The 19,328-nt window shown below is 42.8% G+C and overlaps 1 non-coding gene across 1 annotated transcript; it reads left to right on the plus strand.

Moving 5' to 3' along the window:
* Window positions 1-10,601: 10,601 nt before the first annotated feature.
* LOC130841171 (U6 spliceosomal RNA) lies at window positions 10,602-10,709 on the plus strand. The gene has a single exon (XR_009050206.1). It is a non-coding gene; the product is annotated as a U6 spliceosomal RNA (small nuclear RNA).
* Window positions 10,710-19,328: the final 8,619 nt, after the last annotated feature.

A 19,328-nucleotide genomic window follows, 5' to 3' on the forward strand; every position in this document is an offset into this window, starting at 1 on the left:
GCCCATGTGCCACAACTATTGAAGCCCATGCGCCTAGAGCCCGTGCTCCAAAACAAGAGAAGCCACTACAATGAGGAGCCTGCGCACCACAATGAAAAGTAGCCCCCGCTCGCAGCAACTGGAGAAAGCCCGTGTGCAGGAACGAAGACCCAACGCAGCCAATAAATTAAGTAATTAATTAATTTAAAAAAATTTGATAGGGTAAGCGCACACTCATATCCACTATTTTTTTATAACACTTTCCTTGCTGGTCTTTCCTGCTCATTCTTCCAAATAGACTTTTTACCCATAATTAGTTACGAAAAATTTTAAATAGAAAGAAAGGTTGAAAGAATTTTACAGTGAACAGCCCAGATAAACTTTAAAATAATTTGCTTCAAAAGTCAAATGAAAACAAAAAGAAACCAAAAAAAATCCTCTTTGAGGATTTGGTGGGTATTAATCCACACTAAGAGTTAATTTGATAATAATATCTTTATACCGATTAGTGTTCTTCAGAATATGGTTTATTTCTCCACTTATTCAAGAATTTCTTTGTGCTTCTTAGTAACTTATGGTTGTTTCATCACCCAAATTTCTTGTTGATATTAATCAGTGATATTTTTCTTTTGACTACCTTGATGGGAAGGGGGCAAAGGAAGGTCTTTTTCTTATGACATTTTCACTGATTATCTTCAGGCATTGAGGATATAAATTAATGTGAAAAGTGTGCAACCTAGTAGAGAGGTGTACTAGCTTCATGGAAGAACTGTTAATTAATTCACTCGTCACAGCATCTATTGAGCATATGTTGTAGCCAGGCTCTGAAGACACATGGATGAAGGTGTTTCTTTGCCCTTGCAGAGCTGATAGGCTCTTGGAAAAGATAAATAGATGGTCAAAATAATATAACGTAAGGCATTAAAGCACCTCAAAGAAAGTCGATGAGGCTCCACCGAGAGGGTAATATTTGGCACACAATACTAAGTAAACAAAAGTTCACCAGGCAAAGAAAGGAGAAGGTGCATTTCATGGAACAGAAAGAACTTGTATAAAGGTCTGGGAAGTTGGGGCATTTCTGTGTAAAGGACTGAGGGATGGCAAAAGGGGGTTTCTGGGGAGGTGTTGAATAGTGCTGTCAGCACAGAGAACAGTGTGTTTGGCGTAGCTGAAGTTGTGGGTATTTGGCATGGGGGTGGATTCTGGAAATGTAGGTAGAGGTATAATAGAATACATTAAGGATGAAATTCCCTGGTGGTCCAGTGGTTGGGACTCTGTGCTCTCACTGCTGAGGGCCCGGATTCAATCCCTGGTTAAACTATGAAGCTGCAAGGCATGGCCAAAAACAAAAAAACAAAACAAAATATTTAGGAGTTTGAACTTTATCAGAAAAGTAGCAGGGTAAGCAAAGGTTTTGAAAGAGTAGTTTTGAAGAGAACTAGATTTTGACAAAAAAAAATCATTCTGGCATCAAGGATGTCTCAGAATTGGAAGAGAGAAGCCTGGAAAGATGGTGAAAGTCAGATTGTGAAGGGCATTGTGTACCATAGGGAGCTAAGCCTGCCTTTTGGAATTTAACCCAAAGATAACGAAGTGATAAGATCAAATAAGTAACAAAGTAGTGGGAATCCCCTGGCGTCCAGTGGTTAGGACTCGGAGCTTTCATTTCTGGGCTGGGTTTCCATCCCTGGTCAGGGTACTAAGACCCTGCAAGCCGGCCAAAAAAAAAAAAATCAAGTAATAAAATAGTAAAATATTCAGTGACAATGAATGGCACAGAGAGAAACAACTGCAGGCTTCAGGCGAAAGGGTTATCACCAAACAGGAGGATAATCTTGTCTTTGAAGTCACATCTGGGTAGGAATCCCAGTTCTTCCACTCTTCATCTGTGAACAAATTTTGTAACCCTTTTAGCCTCAATTTCCTGACCTCTAATAAATAATGAGACCAATAATACCTACCTAAAACTTGTTGCAAGTATTAAATGAGAAAAGCCTATTAAATGCCAAATATATAGTGTGTCCTCAATAAACATTATTTCCAACCGTGCCAGCTCCTACCTTAATTGAGTTTATAGTTGAGAAATTTGCATTATATTTTACTGTTTTCATGCTTCTGTACTTCTCAAAATCCTCTACCCATTTAATTTTTCATGTCTACATTCTGACACTTAAATTCTACCTTAATTTTTACCTAAAAATTACTTTTTCTTGTGTATTCCTTATCCTCTCCCTATGTTTTACTTTTCAATTTGACAAGAGCTTTCTGGATCTGAAGGGACCACCTCCTCCATCCTGTTCATTTTATGATACCATATTTCTTAACATTTGTTTTGTTAATTCTTTCTACAGGATTCTAGGGTCAAAGATCTTGATGACAGCAGAGTGATTTAGCTTAGGGAGACAATGGCTTATTCATTTTCCTCTTCCGGCTTCTGAGAAAATAATACTGAACAACTCAGTAATCTTGGGAGAGTGAGAAATATGAACTGATATCCCCCATTCCTCTGCCTTCTTAGCTTTGGGCCGAGAAGTCAACCAACTAACATCTTTGTCAATAAAATCTGAGTGCTTGCAACTCAACCCAAACATTGACATCATTGTCCCCAAACTGTTTTTTTCAATCTGTAATCAGTTTGTAAATTAGTCATAGTGCTGATTATCAGGAAAAACGAGTGTCCCATGTTCCAGACAAAAATTGATCTGTAAGTAGATCCAGAGGTAAAGCTGCAATAGAGTAATTCATTTATTTCACAAATCTTTATTGAGATCTTCTATGTGCCAAGCACTGTCCTAAGCCCTGAGATATAGCAGTACACAGAACAAAGTGCTTGCTCCCATAGAACTTGCATCCTAGGGGGAGAGACATATAATAAATAAGCAAATACATTAGCATATATAAAATATGTCAGCTGGTGATATGCGCTATGGATAAAAATAAAACAGAAGATGGGTGAGAGGTGATGAGAAGGTAGAAAGGCCTATTTTAGATGTGAGTTAGTTTCTTTTATTTTTCTTTTCTTAATCATTAAAATGTAATACACATATCACTTTGCTGTACAGCAGAAACTAACACAACATTGTAAATCAACTATACTCAAAATTTTTTTAAATAAAATTAAAAAAAACATAATGAACATAATATAAAGTATATAAAGCTATGTACAACTTGATGAGTTTTTCCATATACTCATACTGTAACCACTGACCAGGTTAAGAAATAGAACATTTACAGTGTCCCAGAAGGTTCCTTGATGCCCCTTCCCAGCAGTGCCCTCCAGGAGCTCACTACTAGTCTATCACCATTGGTGAGTTTTACCTGTTCTTGAACTTCAAATAGATGGAATCTGAAAGTATGTATTCATTTGTGTCTGGCCTCTTCCACTCACTGTAATGTCTGTGAGATTAGTCCATGTTGTTGCAAGTTATTCTCTTTATTGCTAGGCAGCATTCCATTTCATGATTTTATCACAATTTATCCATCCTATTGTTTATGACATTTGCATTTATTTCTGAGTTGGGGCTGTGCTGCGTGGCTTGCAGAATCTCAGTTCCCTGGGCCACAGCAGCAAAAGTGCCTAATTCTAACCACTAAATCACTGGGAAACTCCCTCAGTCTTTTTCACTTTAGCTGTTCTTGGAACATTTGCCACTGAAAGAGAAGTACAAAGGCCTCAGGGCAGAAGTGTGTTGTTTGAGAAGCAAAGGGGCCAGTGTGGCTGGAACTGAGTAAACAATACGGGAAGTTAAAAGAGATGACGTCAGAGAAGTGGGGGCTGGGGCGAAGGATAAAGCCATCTTAGACTTTTATGCTTTTATGCTGAAATACAGAAGAAATCATTAGAGGGTTTTAAATAGAGACATGATCTGAATTAAGTGTCTTTTTTCCTTCCAGTTTCGTTGAGATATAACTGACATATAGCACTATATATGTTTAAGGTGTACCACATAATGATTTGACTTACGTACACTGTGAGCAAGTGCCACAATAAGTTTAGTGAACATCCATCATCTAGGAAAGATACAAAATTTAAAAAAGACAGGGAATTCCCTGGCAGTCCAGTGGTAAGGATTCTGTGCTTTCACTGCCGAGAGCACAGGTTCAATCACCAGTCGGGGAACTAAGATCCCACCAGCTGCTCGGCCAAATAGATAAATGAATACATAAAAATAAAGAAATAAAAAATTTTTTTTTCTTTGTGGTGAGAAGTCTTAAGATTTACTCTCTCTTTTATTTATTTATTTATAATTTTTTTTAAATTTATTTCGGCTGCATTGGGTCTTCGTTGTGGTGCACGGGCTTCTCATTGTGGTGGCTTCTCTTGCTGCAGAGCACAGGCTCTAGGCGCGCAGGCTTCAGTAGTTGTGGTGCATGGGCTTAGTTGCTCCATGGCATGTGGGATCTCCCCGGACCAGGGATCTAGTGTCTCCTGTGCTGGCAGGTGGATTCTCAACCACTGCGTCACCAGGGACATCCCAGGATTTACTCTCTTACCAGCTGTCATATAAAACATACAACAGTTAATTATACTTATCATGTGGTACATTACATCCCTAGCACTTACTTATCTTATAACCGAAGGTTTGTACCTTTTGACTGCCTTCATCCAGCTCGCCTGCCCCCATCTCCCACCTCTGGTAGCCACAAATCTGATCTCCTTTTCTATGAGTTTGTTTGCTTGTTTCTGAAGTATAATTAACCTACAACACCGTGTTAGTTCCTGTTACACAACCTAGTGATTCTATATTTCTATATATTTCAAAATGATCACCACCATGTCTAGTTATGATATGTCGCCATACAAAGATATTACATAATTATTAACTATATTCCCCAGTGTACCTTTCATACCCCTCATTCATTTATTTTGCAACTGGAACTTTGTACTTCTTAATCTCCTTCACCTATGTCCCTTTTCCTTCCACCTCTCCCCTTCAGCAACCACTTGTTTGTACTCTGCTTCTATTGACTCTGTTTCTGTTTTGTTATGTTTGTTTATTTGTTTTGTTTTTTTGGATTCCACACATAAGTGAAATCATACAGTATTTGTCATTCCTTGTCTGACTTATTTAGTATAATACCCTCTAGGTCCATTCATGCTGTCACAAATGGCAAGACTTCATTCTTTCTTCATGGCTGAGTAATATTCCTGCATATGTGTGTGTGTGTGTGTGTGTGTGTGTGTGTGTGTGTGTATAATATCTTCTTTATCCACTCATACAGTACTGATACAGGTACTGTACTTAGGTTGCTTCCATATCGTGACTATTGTAAATAGTGCTGCAATAAACATAGGGGTGCATATATCTGTTCTAATTAGTGTTTTTGTTTTCTTCATATAAGTATCTAGGAGTGAAATTATTGGCTTATATGGTAGTTCTATTTTTTATTTTTATTTTTTTGGCCACACTTCATGGATTGTAGGATCTTAGTTCCCTGACCAGGGATCAAACCCATGCCCTGGCAGTGAAAGTACTCAGCCCTAACCACTGCACCAGCAGGGAATTCCCATATTTTTAAATTTTTGAGGAATCTCCAAACTGTTCTCCATAGTGGATGTACACATTTTCATTCCTACCAACAGTGCATGAGGGTTCTCTTTTCTTCTTATCTGTTTCCAACACTTTTTATTTGTTGCCTTTTGATAATAGCTATTCTGACAGGCATGAGGTAGTGTCTCATTGTGGTTTTGATTTGCATTTTCCTGATGATTAGTGGTGCTGAGCAAAGGTGATCATGCATCTGTTGGCCATCTGTATGCCTTCTTTGAAAAAATATCTATTTAGATCCTCTGCCCATTTTTTAATCAGGTTTTTTTTTGGGGGGGGTTTGGTTTTGGTTTTGTTTTGTTTTTGTTTGGATGTTGAGTTGTGTGAGTTCTTTGTATATTTTGGATCTTAATCCCTTATATCATTTGCAAATATCTTCTCCCATTCAGTAGGTTGCGTTTTAATTTTCTTGATAGTTTCCTTTGCTCTGCAAAAACTTTTTAGTTTGAAGTCATTCCATTGGATTATTTTTGCTTTTGTTTCCCTTGCTTGAGGAGACATATCCAAAAAATTTTTTTCTAAGACTGATGTCAAAGAGTATACTGCCTATGTTTTTTCCTAGAAGTTTTATGATTTCAGGTCTTACATTTAAGTCTTTAATCCACCTTGGATTTATTTTTATGCATGATGTGAGAGTAGTCCCGTTTGATTCCTTTTCACATAGCTGTCCAGTTTTCCCAACCACATTTATTGAAGAGGCTGTCTTTTCCCCATCTTTTCCCCATTCCCACCTCCTTTGTCATATATATATATATATATTTTTTAAGAACTTTTATTGAGATACAGTTAACAGACAATAAACAGCATATATTTAGAGTGTATAATTTGGTGTCCCAATCTCCCAACTCATTCCCCCCCAACCCTCCCCACTTTCCCCACTTGGTGTCCATGTGTTTGTTCTCTACATCTGTCTCTATTTCTGCCTCGCATTTCCTCTTTCATAGTTGTTAGCATTTGCCTTATGTATTGAGGGGCTCCTATATTGGGTGCATATATATTTATAATTGTTATCTCCTCTTCTTGGATGGATCCCTTGATCTTTATGTAATGTCCTTTCTTGTCTCTTGTAACATTTTTTATTTTAAAGTCTATTTTATCTGATATGAGTATTGCTACTCCAGCTTTCTTTTGATTTTCATTTGCATGGAATATCTTTTTCCGTCCCCTCACTTTCCATCTGTATGTGTGCCTAGGTCCGAAGTGGGTCTCTTCGAGACAGCATATATATGGGTCTTGTTTTTGTATCCATTCAGCCAGTCTCTGTCTTCTGGTTGGTGCATTTAGTCCATTTACATTTAAGGTAATTGTCGATATGTATGTCCCTATTACCATTTTCTGAATTGTTTTGTTGTTGTTTTTGTAGGTCCTTTTCTTCTCTTCTGTTTCCTGCTTAGAGAAGTTCCTTTAGCATGTGTTGTAGGGCTGGTTTGGTGGTGCTGAATTCTTTTAGCTGTTGCTTGTCTGTAAAGCTTTTGATTTCTCCATCAAATCTGAATGAGATCCTTGCTGGGTAGAGTATTCTTGGTTGTAGGTTCTTCCCTTTCATCACTTGAAATATGTCATGCCACTCCCTTCTGGCTTGCAGAGTTTCTGCTGAGAAATCAGCTGTTACCCTTATGGGAGTTCCCTTGTATGTTATTTGTCGTTTTTCCCTTGTTGCTTTTAATAACATTTCTCTGTCTTTAATTTTTGTCAGCTTGACTAATATATGTCTTGGTGTGTTTCTCCTTGGATTTATCCTGCCTGGCACCCTCTGCACTTCCTGGACTTGGGTAGCTCTTTCCTTTCCCATGTTAGGGAAGTTTTCAACTATAATCTCTTCCAGTATTTTCGCAGGTCCCTTCTCTCTCTCGTCTCCTTCTGGGACCCCTATAATGTGAATGTTGGTGCGTTTCACATTGTCCCAGAGGTCTCTTAGGCTGTCTTCAGTTCTTTTCATTCTTTTTTCTTTATTCTTTTCTGCATCACTGATGATCACCATTCTGTCTTCCAGGTCACTTATTCGCCCTTCTGCCTCAGTTAATCTGCTGTTGGTTCCTTCTAGTGTATTTTTCATTTCCGTTATTGTGTTGCATATCTCTGCTTGTTTGCTCTTTAATTCTTCTAGGTCTTTGGTAAACTTTTCGATCTCTGCATCCAGTCTTTTTTCAAAGTCCTGGATCATCTTCACTATCATTATTCTGAATTCTTTTTCTGTAAGGATGCCCATCTCCTCTTCATTTAGTTGTTTTTCTGGGGTTTTATCCTGTCCCTTCATCTGGTACAAAGTCCTCTGCTTTTTCATTTTCTCTATCTTTCTGTGGCTGTGGTTTTCAGTTCCACAAGACGAAATACTGCTGATACTGCTTGATACTGCTGTCTGCCCTCTTGTGGAGGGAGCTATCTAGGAGCCTCCTGTGTGCTTCCTGATGGGAGGGACTGATGGTGGGTAGGGCTGGGTGGGTGGAGCTCAGTAAAGCTTTAATCTGCTTGTCTGCTAATGGGTGGGGCTGTGTTCACACGTTGTTGGTTGTTTGGCCTGAGGCCACCTAGTGCTGGAGCCCACAGGCTCTTTGGTGGGGCTAATGGTGGACTCTGGGAGGGCTCACACCAATAAGCACTTCCCAAAACCAGTGCCCCTGCCTCCTCGGTGAGCCACAGCTGCCCCCCCACCTCTGCAGGCAACCCTCCAACACCAGCAGGTAGGTCTGGTTCAGTCTCCTATGGGGTCACTGCTCCTTCCCCCTGGGTCCTGGTGAGCACATTTTTGTGTGTGCCCTCCAAGAGTGGAGTCTCTGTTTCCAAAAGTCCTGTGGAGGTCTTGCAATCAAATCCCGCTGGCTTTCAGAGTCTGATTCTCTGGGGATTCCTCTTCCCGTTGCTGGACTCCCAGGTTGGGAAGCCTGCTGTGGGGCTCAGAACCCTCACTTTAGTGGGTGGACTTCTGCAGTATAACTGTTCTCCAGCTTGTGAGTCACCCACCCAGCATTTATGGGATTTGATTTTAACGGGATTGCGCCCCCTCCTACTGTCTCATTGCGGCTTCTCCTTTGTCTCTGGATGTGGGGAGTCTTTTTTGGTGAGTTCCAGTGTCTTTCTGTCGATGGTTGTTCAATAGTTAGTTGTAATTCTGGTGCTCTTGCAAGAGGGAGTGAGCCTACGTCCTACTCCGCCATCTTAATCCTATCTCTCGTCTACTCTTTTGTTTCCTTTGTCATATATTAATTGTCCATTTAAGTGTGTAGGGGTTTATTTCTGAGCTCTCTATTCTGTTCCATTGAGCTATGTGTCTGTTTTTGTGCCAATACCATACTGTTTTAATTACTGTAGTTTGTAATATAGTTTGTAATCAGGGAGTGTGATACCTCAGCTTTGTTCTTTCTCAAGATTGTTTTGGCTATTTGGGATCTTTTGTGTTTCATAGAAATTTTAGAGTTATTTGTTCTGGTTCTGTTGAAAAATGCCATTGGTATTTTTTTAACTATTTTTTTAAATATTTATTATTTATTTTATTTTTAGCTGTGGTGGGTCTTTGTCACTGTGCACAGCTTTTCTCTAGTTGCAGAGAGTGGGGGCTACTCTTTGTTGCAGTGCATGTGCTTCTCATTGCCGTGGTTTCTCTTGTTGTGGAGCACAGGCTCTAGGCTCACAGGCTTCAGTAGTTGTGGCCACAGGCTTAGCTGCCTTGCAGCATGTGGGATCTTCCTGGACCAGTTATCAAACCCATGTCCACTGCATAGGCAGGCAGATTCTTAACCACTCTGCCACCAGGGAAGTCCCGGTATTTTTTTTTTAATAGTTTCTTTCTTTATTTATTTTTTCTTATTGGCTGTGTTGGGTCTTCATTGCTGTGTGTGGCTTTCTGTAGTTGTAGAGAGTGGGGGCTACTCTTCATTGTGGTGCTCAGTCTTCTTATGTGGTGGCTTCTCTTGTTGTGGAGCACGGGCTCTAGGCACACAGGCTCCAGTAGTTGTGGCTCATGGGCTCAGTAGCTGTGGTGCATGGGCTTAGCTGCTCTGCGACATGTGGGATGTTCCTGGACCAGGGCTTGAACCCATGTCCCCTGCATTGGCAGGCAGATTCTTAACCACTGCACCATCAGGTAAGCCCACCATTGGTATTTTGATAGAGATTTCACTGAACCTATACATTGTCTTGGATATTATGGTTATTTTAAAAATATTAATTCTTCCTATCCATGAGCAGGGTATATCTTTTCATTTTTGTGTGTGTCTTCTTCAGTTTCTTTCATCAGTGTCTTACAGTTTTTTGTTGGTATTTTTGTTTGTTTGTTTGGCCATGCTGTGAGGCATGTGGGATCTTAGTTTCCTGAGCAGGGATCGAATCTGTGCCCCCTGCCTTGGGAGTGTGGAGTCTTAACCACTGGACCTCCAGGGAAGTCCCTCTTATAGTTTTTTGAGTACAGGTCTTTTACCTCCTTAGTTAGATTTTTTAAAATTAATTAATTTTTTGCTGCATTGGGTCTTCATTGCTGCCCATGGGCTTTATTTACTGTGAGTGGGGGCTACTCTTCATTACGGTGTGTGGGGTTCTCCTTGTGGTGGCTTCTTTTGTTGCGGAGCACGGGTTCTAGGCTCTCAGGCTTCAGTAGTTGTGGCTCTCAGGCTCTAGAGCACAGGCTCAGTAGTTGTGGCCCACAGGCTTAGTTGCTCCACAGCATGTGGAATCTTCCTGAACCAGGAATCAAACCCATGTCCCCTGCATTGGCAGGCGAATTCTTAACCACTGGGCCACCAGGGAAGTCCCTCCTTAGTTAGATTTATTCCTAGTTATTTTACTCTATTTGATGCAATTGTCAATGGGATTATTAATTTCTCTTTCTAATATTTTGTTGTTAGTGTATAGGAATGCAACAGATTTGTCTATATTAATTTTGTATCCTGAACTTTACCGATTGATGAGTTCTAGTAGTTTTTTGGTGGCATCTTTAGGATTTTCTGTGTATAGTATTATGTCATCTTCAAACAGTGACAGCATCACTTTGTTCTTTGAAATTTGGATTTCTTTTATTTCTTTTTGTTGTCTGATTGCTGGAGCTAGGACTTCCAATAATATGTTAAATAAAGGTGGTGAGTGCTCACTTCGGCAGCACATCTACTAAAAGCTGGAACAATGCAGAGAAGATTAGCATGGCCCCTGCGCAAGGATGACATGCAAATTCGTGAAGATTTCCGTATTAAAAAAAGAAAGAAAGTGGTGAAAATGGGCATCCTTGTCTTGTTCCTGATCTTAGAGGGAATGCTTTTTTCAGCTTTTCACTGTTGAGTATGATGTTAGCTATGGGCTTGTCACATATGGCCTTTATTATGTTGAGATATGTTCCCTCTATAACCACATGTGTGGAGAATTTTTGTCATAAATGGATGTTGAACTTTGTCAAAAGCTTTTTCTGCATCTTTTGAGATGACCATATGATTTTTATTCTTCAGTTGTTAATGTGGTGTATTACACTGATTGATTTTCAGATATTGAATCATCCTTGCATCCCTGGGATAAATCTGATTTGATCGTGATGTGTGATCATTTTAATGTACTGTTGAATATGGCTTGCTAATATCTTGTTGAGGATTTTTTCATCTTTGTTCATCAGTGACACTGGACTGCAATTTTTGTGTATGTGTGTGATATCTTTGTCTGGTTTTGGTATCAGAATGATGTTGGCTTTGTAGAATGTGGACAGTTCTGATAGATGTGGCTAGCCCCTGATCCAGTTGCTTGCCAGGCCCTGCCTTGTGCCAGCTGCTGGTGGGTGCAGCCGGATCCCAGGGTTTCTGGCTGCAGAGCCCTGGGTGTCCTAGAACTAGTTTTGGCCTGCTGGTGGGCAAAGCCAGTTCTTGATATGGTTGGATGTGGGGTCTGGGGTGTCCTGAAGCTGGTGTCTGCCTGCTGGTGTGTGGGGCTGGATCCCAGGGTCACAGGCTGAGGGGCCCAAAGTGTCCCAGAGCTGCCACTGGCCCACTGGTAGGTATGGCCAGGGCCCATGGGGTTCTGGGGCTGGTGCTGTCTTGTTGGTGGGGGCCTGGGTCCTGACATGGTAGGCTTTGGGGCTGAGGTGGCCCTGGTATCCATCTGCTGGTGGGCAGGCCTGGGACTCAGAGGGTCCCAGAGCTATTGCTGGCTACTGGTGGGCAAAGCCAGGTCCTGGGGTCTCTGGCTGCAGGGCCCTGGGGGCCCTAGGGCTAGCGCCTGTGCACTGTTGGGCAGGGCCAGGTCCTGCACCCTCTGGTAGATGGGGCTGGGTCCTGGGGCAGCTGGATCTGCTGGTGGGTGGGGCTGTGTCCCAATCTGGCTAGATGCTTGGCCTGAGGTGTCCCAGTGCTGGTGCTTACAGGCTGGTGAGTGGGACCAAGTCCCATTGCTAATAAGCTAGAGGGAGAATTCCAAAATGGGGTTTGCCAGCACCAGTGTCCTTGTGGTAGAATGAGCTCCCCCAAGTGGCTGCCACCAGCATCCATGTCCCCACGGTGAGCTGCAGGAGGCTCTCTAAGATCAGCAGGTGCATCTGACTCGGGCTTCTTTTAAGTTACTGTTTCTGCCCTCAATCTCAGAGCACGTGACACTTTGTGAGTGAGTTCCTTAAGAGGGGAGTTTCTATTTCCTACAGCTCTCTGGCTTTCCCAAAATTAAGCCCCATTGGCCTTTAAAACCAAATATTCTGGGGGCTCATCTTCCTGGTGCAGGACCCCTGGCCTGGGGAGACTGATGTGTGGCTTGGACTCCTTGCTCCTTACAGAGAACCTCTGCAATTGTAATTATTCTCCCATTTGTGCATCCTCCACCAGGGGGTTACAGGTCTTGACTATACCACATGTTGACTGTACCACAGGAGGAGGGGTGGCCCTCCTCCTGTCTTGTTGTGTTTCATTCTTTAGATCCTTAGTTGCAGATCTTTTCTGCTAGTGTTTCGGTCTTTCTCATCAATAGTTGCTCTGTAAATGGCTGTAATTTTGGTGTGCCCAGGAGGTGAGCTCAGGGTCTTCCTACTCTGCCGTCTTGCCACTCCTCTGATTAAGATCCTGACTTAAGTTTTTAACTGGACCGTTTTGGCTGCTCTGCTGAGACAAGACTGAAGAGGAGCAATGGAAGAAGTAGAGCAGGGAAGAAGCAGGGAGAGCTTTTGCAGTAATCCAGGAGAGGGATGGTTTGGGCTTGGGTCAGGGTTGCAGCACTGTAGCAGGAAGTCAGAAGGGATCTGATTCTGCATACATTTTGAAGGCAGATTTGACAGGGTTCTTTCATGGGATTGGGGTAGAAGAAAAAGTATCAAGCATGATCCCAGGTTTTCAGAGTTGAGCAGAATGGGATTGAACCCAGGTCTTGTGCACAAACTGTTTGGTATAATTGATAACACAGAGAATCCGGCAGGGGTCAGTCCTTCAAACCTCAAAATAGTAACATCAAGTTTAGGAAATATTCCATATAACAAAACTTTTCTGGAATAGCCTTGAACCTACTTGTACCTGTAATCAAAAAATCAGAGAATTAAGAGGTGTGAAAGCGGCATGAGAATCTAGGTCAGGAAAGCTAACACCTTCTCATAAGAAAAAGCACAAAGCTAACTGCAATGATTAGTTAAGGCACACAGAACTCTGGGTCTTACAAAAATTGTTCAAAAATGACCTAAACAGGAAACAAAAGTACTCTTATATCCTAGTGCAAGAGCAAACCTAAGGGAATTGCTTAGGGCATTCACAGAATGAAAAGATCCTGGTCAATAAAAAGTTCAAGATTAATATTAAATATGTACAACACAGCTGTTGGGCTTTCTCAGAAAATTATCCAAAATGCTTATGAGCCAGTCTTCCTACATGACAACAACAAAACTCCATGGGTTTCTGTCTTTACTGACTTAATAAGGGGGTAAAATACATGCACACTACAATTTGCGTCACCCTACTCTGAAAAAAGTAGAATTCAAAAACTTGCAAGCAACAGAAAAGGTGCGATTAATCATCAGCAAGCTGCCCTAGAAATGAAAGCATGAGGAAGTGGCATCTTTTGCTGGCTGGTCCTGGTGCCCACATCTTTAAGTCACCAGCCAGAACTGAGGGTGGAACTTGAGATTGCTACAGGTTCTCCAGTGCAAAGCTGGTTTAATCATTCACATGAGGATAAAATCCAGAGCCTTGGCCTCATCACTGGGTTCTAATGAACTGAATTAACCAGTCGTTTATATCACAGATTAGCAAACTATGACTCATGGGTTAAATATATCCTGTTTTGTTTTGGGTTTTTTGGATAGCCCAGAAGCGAAGAATGGTTTTTACATTTTTAGATGGTTGAAAAAAATCAACAGGAGAAGAATATTTTGTGAAATGGGAAAATTACATAAGATGCAAATTTCAGTGTCCATAAAAACATTTTGATTGGAGCACAACCCCATTTTCCATCTAGGTAGGCTCTCTGGTTGCTTTTGCATTGTAACAGCAGAGCTGAGTAGTCATGACAGAGACCTTATAGCCTGCAAAGCCTAAAATATTTACTATCTAGTTCTTTACAGAAAAAGCTTGCCAACTCCCTACTGGTATATACAAGGTAGAAATCACAGTTGAAGGAACTTACATTTCCAAAATGCAATTGAGGACTCATCCTAGAAATGGAAAAGCACAGCAACAAACTCATCAACGTTGCATGTATATACACTTTTACCTGCCGCACTTGGTGTTCATTCTTTCCAGGCAGTAGAAAGGACAGTGAGTGATCACTTTCCCAAGAAAGGAAAGGGATACTAATCCATTTAATCAGCTAGAAACAGATACTCTTCTCATTTTCTGCTCTCAGATTGTTCTTTTCCACGGTGAGTTAGTAAAATACAAAAGGGTGCTTAGAGTCAGTTAATAGCCAGTGATGATGCAGTCAATACACACACAGTTGGATTAAAACTCGTAGAATGGATTTTCAGAACAGAGACCTTGCCTGCCTTTTTTTTTACTACTGTACACGAGAACCTTCACATGTGAGCACTCATTGTCAAACACTTGTGAGCACTCATACTATCTGCACACACTTATGAAGAAAGTTGGCTACTGTATCTCATATTTTCTTCAAGCGACAAATGAGCCGTTTGGATCTTGGCCTCTGGTTGTTTTGGGGAAACTGAACCAGCAACACTTGAGACCTCTGCTCAGTTTCAGGATTAGCATCCTCGAGAACCTAGTGGCGCCTTGTCTCCCTCTCTGTGCTTATGTCAAAGGGCAAGTATGCTTATTATTAAGTGAAGCCTCCACAGGAAAATTTATTTCTGATTCCAGCTTACCAGGTTGGTCAACATCAGACAAGCCTTGGGCCAGTATAAGCAGAGTCATGTTGACAACCCTGCTCAACCTCTATACCTCCTCTTCCTGCAGTCAAAGCTCTTTCCTTCTTGAAGTGTTTTTCAAAGACTGTTGATTATGTGAGCAGACAATGCTGACCAAAACAAAACAAAACCCAAAGCAGAGGGCTCTTATTTACACAAAGGAAACCATTTTATCTTCACTAAATACTGAAAGAAATACATAGATCGCTTAGCTAATTTTTTTCAATTGCAAGTATGGGATTAACTAAATTATCTGAAATATTTAAAATTTTTTTTTTTTTCCCAGTTGTGGCGCACGGGCTTAGTTGCTCCGTGGCATGTGGGATCTTCCTGGAGCAGGGATCGAACCCATGTCCCCTGCCTTGTCAGGCAGGTTCTCAACCACTGCGCCACCTAGGAAGCCCCAATTATCTGAAATATTAACCCTGAAGAATGTTGTTGTTGTCTACGCAAAAAGAGAGTTTCCGTAATTCAGTTTTTCTTTCCTAACTCTTTTCAACCTGAAGTTTTAATGAAGATCTATCATGTACCTCATATGCATTTCAAGGAATTGTGAAAGAGGGAGATAACAGAGGTGAATGAGCTGAGCTTCCCGCACTTCAGAAGCTCAGTGCAATAAATGTCATTTTTTGTGTGTAACTGCAACACCCCAAGGGAAAGTGAAATACATGCCTACGCTACAAATTGCAGACAGAAAGAAAAATGTAAGGAATCTCTACTCCATTAGACAGAATTTACTTTAGTTTTATGATAACAACAAAAATTCCAATGAGAGCACTTTGGAGTATTTATCCTGTCATTTAAGATCTTTCAAAGATTGTTGTCTAAATAGTCTCAAGAGATAAATAGCCAGAACACTGCTGGTTTTCCAAAATATTAAGTGTAAATGCACTACCAGGTAAGAATAAAAATTTCTTTTTGCCTACCATAAAAAGAAAGGAAACAAAGAGAAATAAGTCAGACCTCCAGATTCTCTTCAAGTTCAGATACTCAATATTAACCCTTATTGTTCATATTATGAACTTTGCCTTTAGAAAACCTCAGTGTGAATACTCTGTGATTTATTTGATCATCAACCTTGGGTAGTTCTTGGAACTCTCTGACCCTCTGTTTCTTCATACCTACCTCATAGGACTTCTGTGAGAATCAAGAAAGACAATGTATATACAAATACCTTATAAATTATAATTTCTCACCAATCCCTTGAGAGAAAAAACTGCATCTTATTCCTTATCAAATCCTCAACGTCTAGGACAGTGTCTAGAAGACACTTAATTTTGACTGAAGGGATACTTTACTATGTAAGTATCTGTTATTATATAGCAACTTTCACTATAGTTTGTGGATTAATAACAAGGTAGTAACTGAATATAAGATGCCAAGTTAGAAACTGTCCTTGGACCATTAAGCTCTTATTCTGAATCTTTCTCTCTAAAATATGATTTTCCTTAAACAACAACGTCCTACTCTATAGCACAGGGAACTATATTCAATATCCTGGGATAAGCCATAATGGAAAAGAATATAAAAAAGAATGCAAGGGGGCGGAGTCAAGACGGCGGCGTGGGAAGACGTGAAGATCGCATCTCCCCACAAATAGATCAGTTGCCAGAGGCCGGCGGGGGACCTGAGATCCAAGCAGACCGCAGGAACCCCGGAGCAATAGGGTAGGACCTGGGGGGAGTCAGGGGGCGGGGAAGGGGAAGCCAGATGGGACCGGCGCCCCTGGGGGGTGGCTGGGTGAGGGGGGAGGTTCCCGCCTGGAGGGACCGTTGGGGGCTGGGGAGATTGGGAAACCACATCTGGGTTTCTCCCACCCAGGAGGCCTGCTGAGCTCCCTGGCTTGGGGGCCTGCTGGGCTCCCCAGCAGGGTCCTCCACCCTCCAAGGCCCCCTCCAGGCTGTCTGGGTCCTGGGGGTGTGGGAAGGAGGGAGGAGGGGCGAGGAGGTAAAGAGGCAGACAGGTGGGGGTGGGGGCTTTGAGATTGAGGGACGGAGAGGCAAGAGGGAGTTTTGCCTGCCCTCTTGGCCAGGGAGGCCCACTCTGCTTCTGGGCCTGGTCCTTCACTCTCCAGCACGAGGGTCCTGGGTGGGGGGGAGGGGGGGAGGGAGAGAGGCAGACAGTGAGGGTGGGAAGGGATATCTCCAGGTCAGAAGAATAGGGGAGGGGCCGCTGGGTATTTCTTCTGGGCAGGTCATCCACCTTCCAAGGCTCCTCCTGGCCGTTGGTCCTAGAGGTACAGGAGGGAAGAGATGGGGGGAAAAGAAGAGAGGCAGAAGGGGGGAGGGACCCTTTGGGATCAGAGGATCAGGGGAGGCGTGGAAGGCATTTCCACTGTCTACTGGCCCGGAGAGACTGCTGGGCTCCCAGGCCTGGTCTCCAACTCTCCAGTGTCCCCTCCCAGACGCCTTGGTCCTGGGGACATTGGAGCGTGGCAGAGGAAGAGGAAGAGAGGCAGACTGGTGGTGGGACGTTCCAGGAGCAGAGGACCAGGGGGCATGCGGAGGACCTTTCCCCTGCCCACTTGGGCCCGGTGGGCCTGCTGGGCTCCCGAGTCTGGTCGCTTGGTCTCTCTGGCTGGGTGGGTCGTACAGGCATGGGAGGGAGGGAGGAGAAGAGAAGAGGAAGAGAGGCAGACAGCAGTGGGGGGGACTTTGCAGGACCAGAGGATCAGGGCAGATGCTGCAAGAAATCTCCCTACCCACTTGGCACCGGGAGGCCTGTTGCATTCCCAGGCCTGGTCTTCGGTCCTCCAGGGGCCCCTCTAGGTCTCACTGGTCCTAGGGGTGTAGAAGGAAAGCAGGGGAGGAGAGGAGAGGCAGGCAGGGGAGGGGGCCTTCTGGGATTGGAGGATCAAGGGAGACGGGGAAGGTATTTCCCCTGCCCACTAGCCCCAGGAAGCCTGCTAGGCTCACAGACCTGGTCTTTCATACTCCAGCACCCCCTCCAGCTGCTTGGGACCTAGGAGAGTGGGGGACGGGGGAGAGGAAGAGAGGCAGACAGGGACCTATGAGACTAGGAGATCTGGGGAAATACTGCAGGCATTACCCTAGCCCAGTTGGCCCTGGGAAGCCTGTTGGGCGTCAGAGTCTGGCCTCCTGCCTTCCAGTGCCCCCTGCAGCTGTGAGGGTCCTAGGGGAATAGGAGAGAGGGGGTGAGGAAGAAGAGAACCCAAGAAGGAGAGACCCTCCAAGATTGGAGGACTAGGGGAGGTGCCTAGCATTTCTCCCACCAACTCGGGCCCAGGGAGCCTGCTGGGTACATGGACCTGGTCCTTTGCCCACAGGACCAGAGGCATTCCTGGGCCCCTCTGCCTCATTGGGCCTAAGCCCCATTCCCCACCACCCCCAGGGCCTTTTCTAAGCATAGGCCCTTCCCATTGCCTAACCTCCCCCTCCACCCCCCCACCCTCCCCCTTGCCTAAGCCCTGCCCCCACAGCCAAGGCCTTTTCTGGCTTTTTTTTTCTTTTTCTTTTTTTTTTCTTCCCACCTCCTCACTTAGGCTATTGCAGTTGTTTTACCTTCCAGTTGTTGCTTCATCTTTTTTAAAAATTTTTTCTAACACATCTGTTAGTTTTCTATTATTGTATTTTTTATCTTGCTATTGTTCTGCTGTTCTACGTATTTTTTTAATTTTTTTTGTTTTCCTGCTCCACACAGCTTGTGGGATCTTGATTCACAAGCCCAGGGTGAGGCCTGAGCTCCTGAGGTGGGAGCTCCAAAACACTGGACTAACAGGGAAACTCAGTTCCCAGGGAATATTCTTCAGAGTGAGTTCTCCCAGAGGTTCTCACCTCAACACTAAGACCCAGCTATACTCAGCAGCCTACAAACTCCAGTGCTTGAAACCTCAGGCCAAACAGCCAGTGAGACCGGAGCACAATCCTGCCCATCCAAAGTGGGGGGAAAATGAGACAATAAAAAAATATGTCACAGATGAAGGAACAAGGTAAAAATACACAAGACCAAATAAATGAGGAAGACATAGGAAAATTGCCTGAAAAAGAATTCAGAGTAATGATAGTAAAGATAATCCAAAATCTCAATAACAAAATAGAGAAAATGCAAGAAACAGTTCATAAGGACTCAGAAGAACTAAAGAGCAAACAAACAGTAATAGATAGCAAAATAACTGAGATTAAAAATACTCTAGATGGTATAAACAGCAGAATAACTGAGGCAGAAGAACGAATAAGTGAGTTGGAAGATAGAATGGAGGAAAAAACTGTCACAGAGCAGGAAAAAGAAAAAAGAATAAAAAGAATGGAAGACAGTCTCAGAGACCTTGGTGACAACATTAAGCACACAACATTCAAATTACAGGCATCCCAGAAGAAGAAGAAAAACAGAAACAGCCTGAGAAAATATTTGAAGAGGTTATAGTGGAAAACTTCCCCAACATGGGAAAGGAAAAAATTAATCAAGTTCAAGAAGTGCAGAGACTCCCATACAGAATAAACCTGAGGAGAGATGCACCAAGCACATATTAATCAAGCTAATGA

The sequence above is a fragment of the Hippopotamus amphibius genome, chromosome 17 (genome assembly GCF_030028045.1).
Source record: "Hippopotamus amphibius kiboko isolate mHipAmp2 chromosome 17, mHipAmp2.hap2, whole genome shotgun sequence".
NCBI lineage: Eukaryota > Metazoa > Chordata > Mammalia > Artiodactyla > Hippopotamidae > Hippopotamus > Hippopotamus amphibius.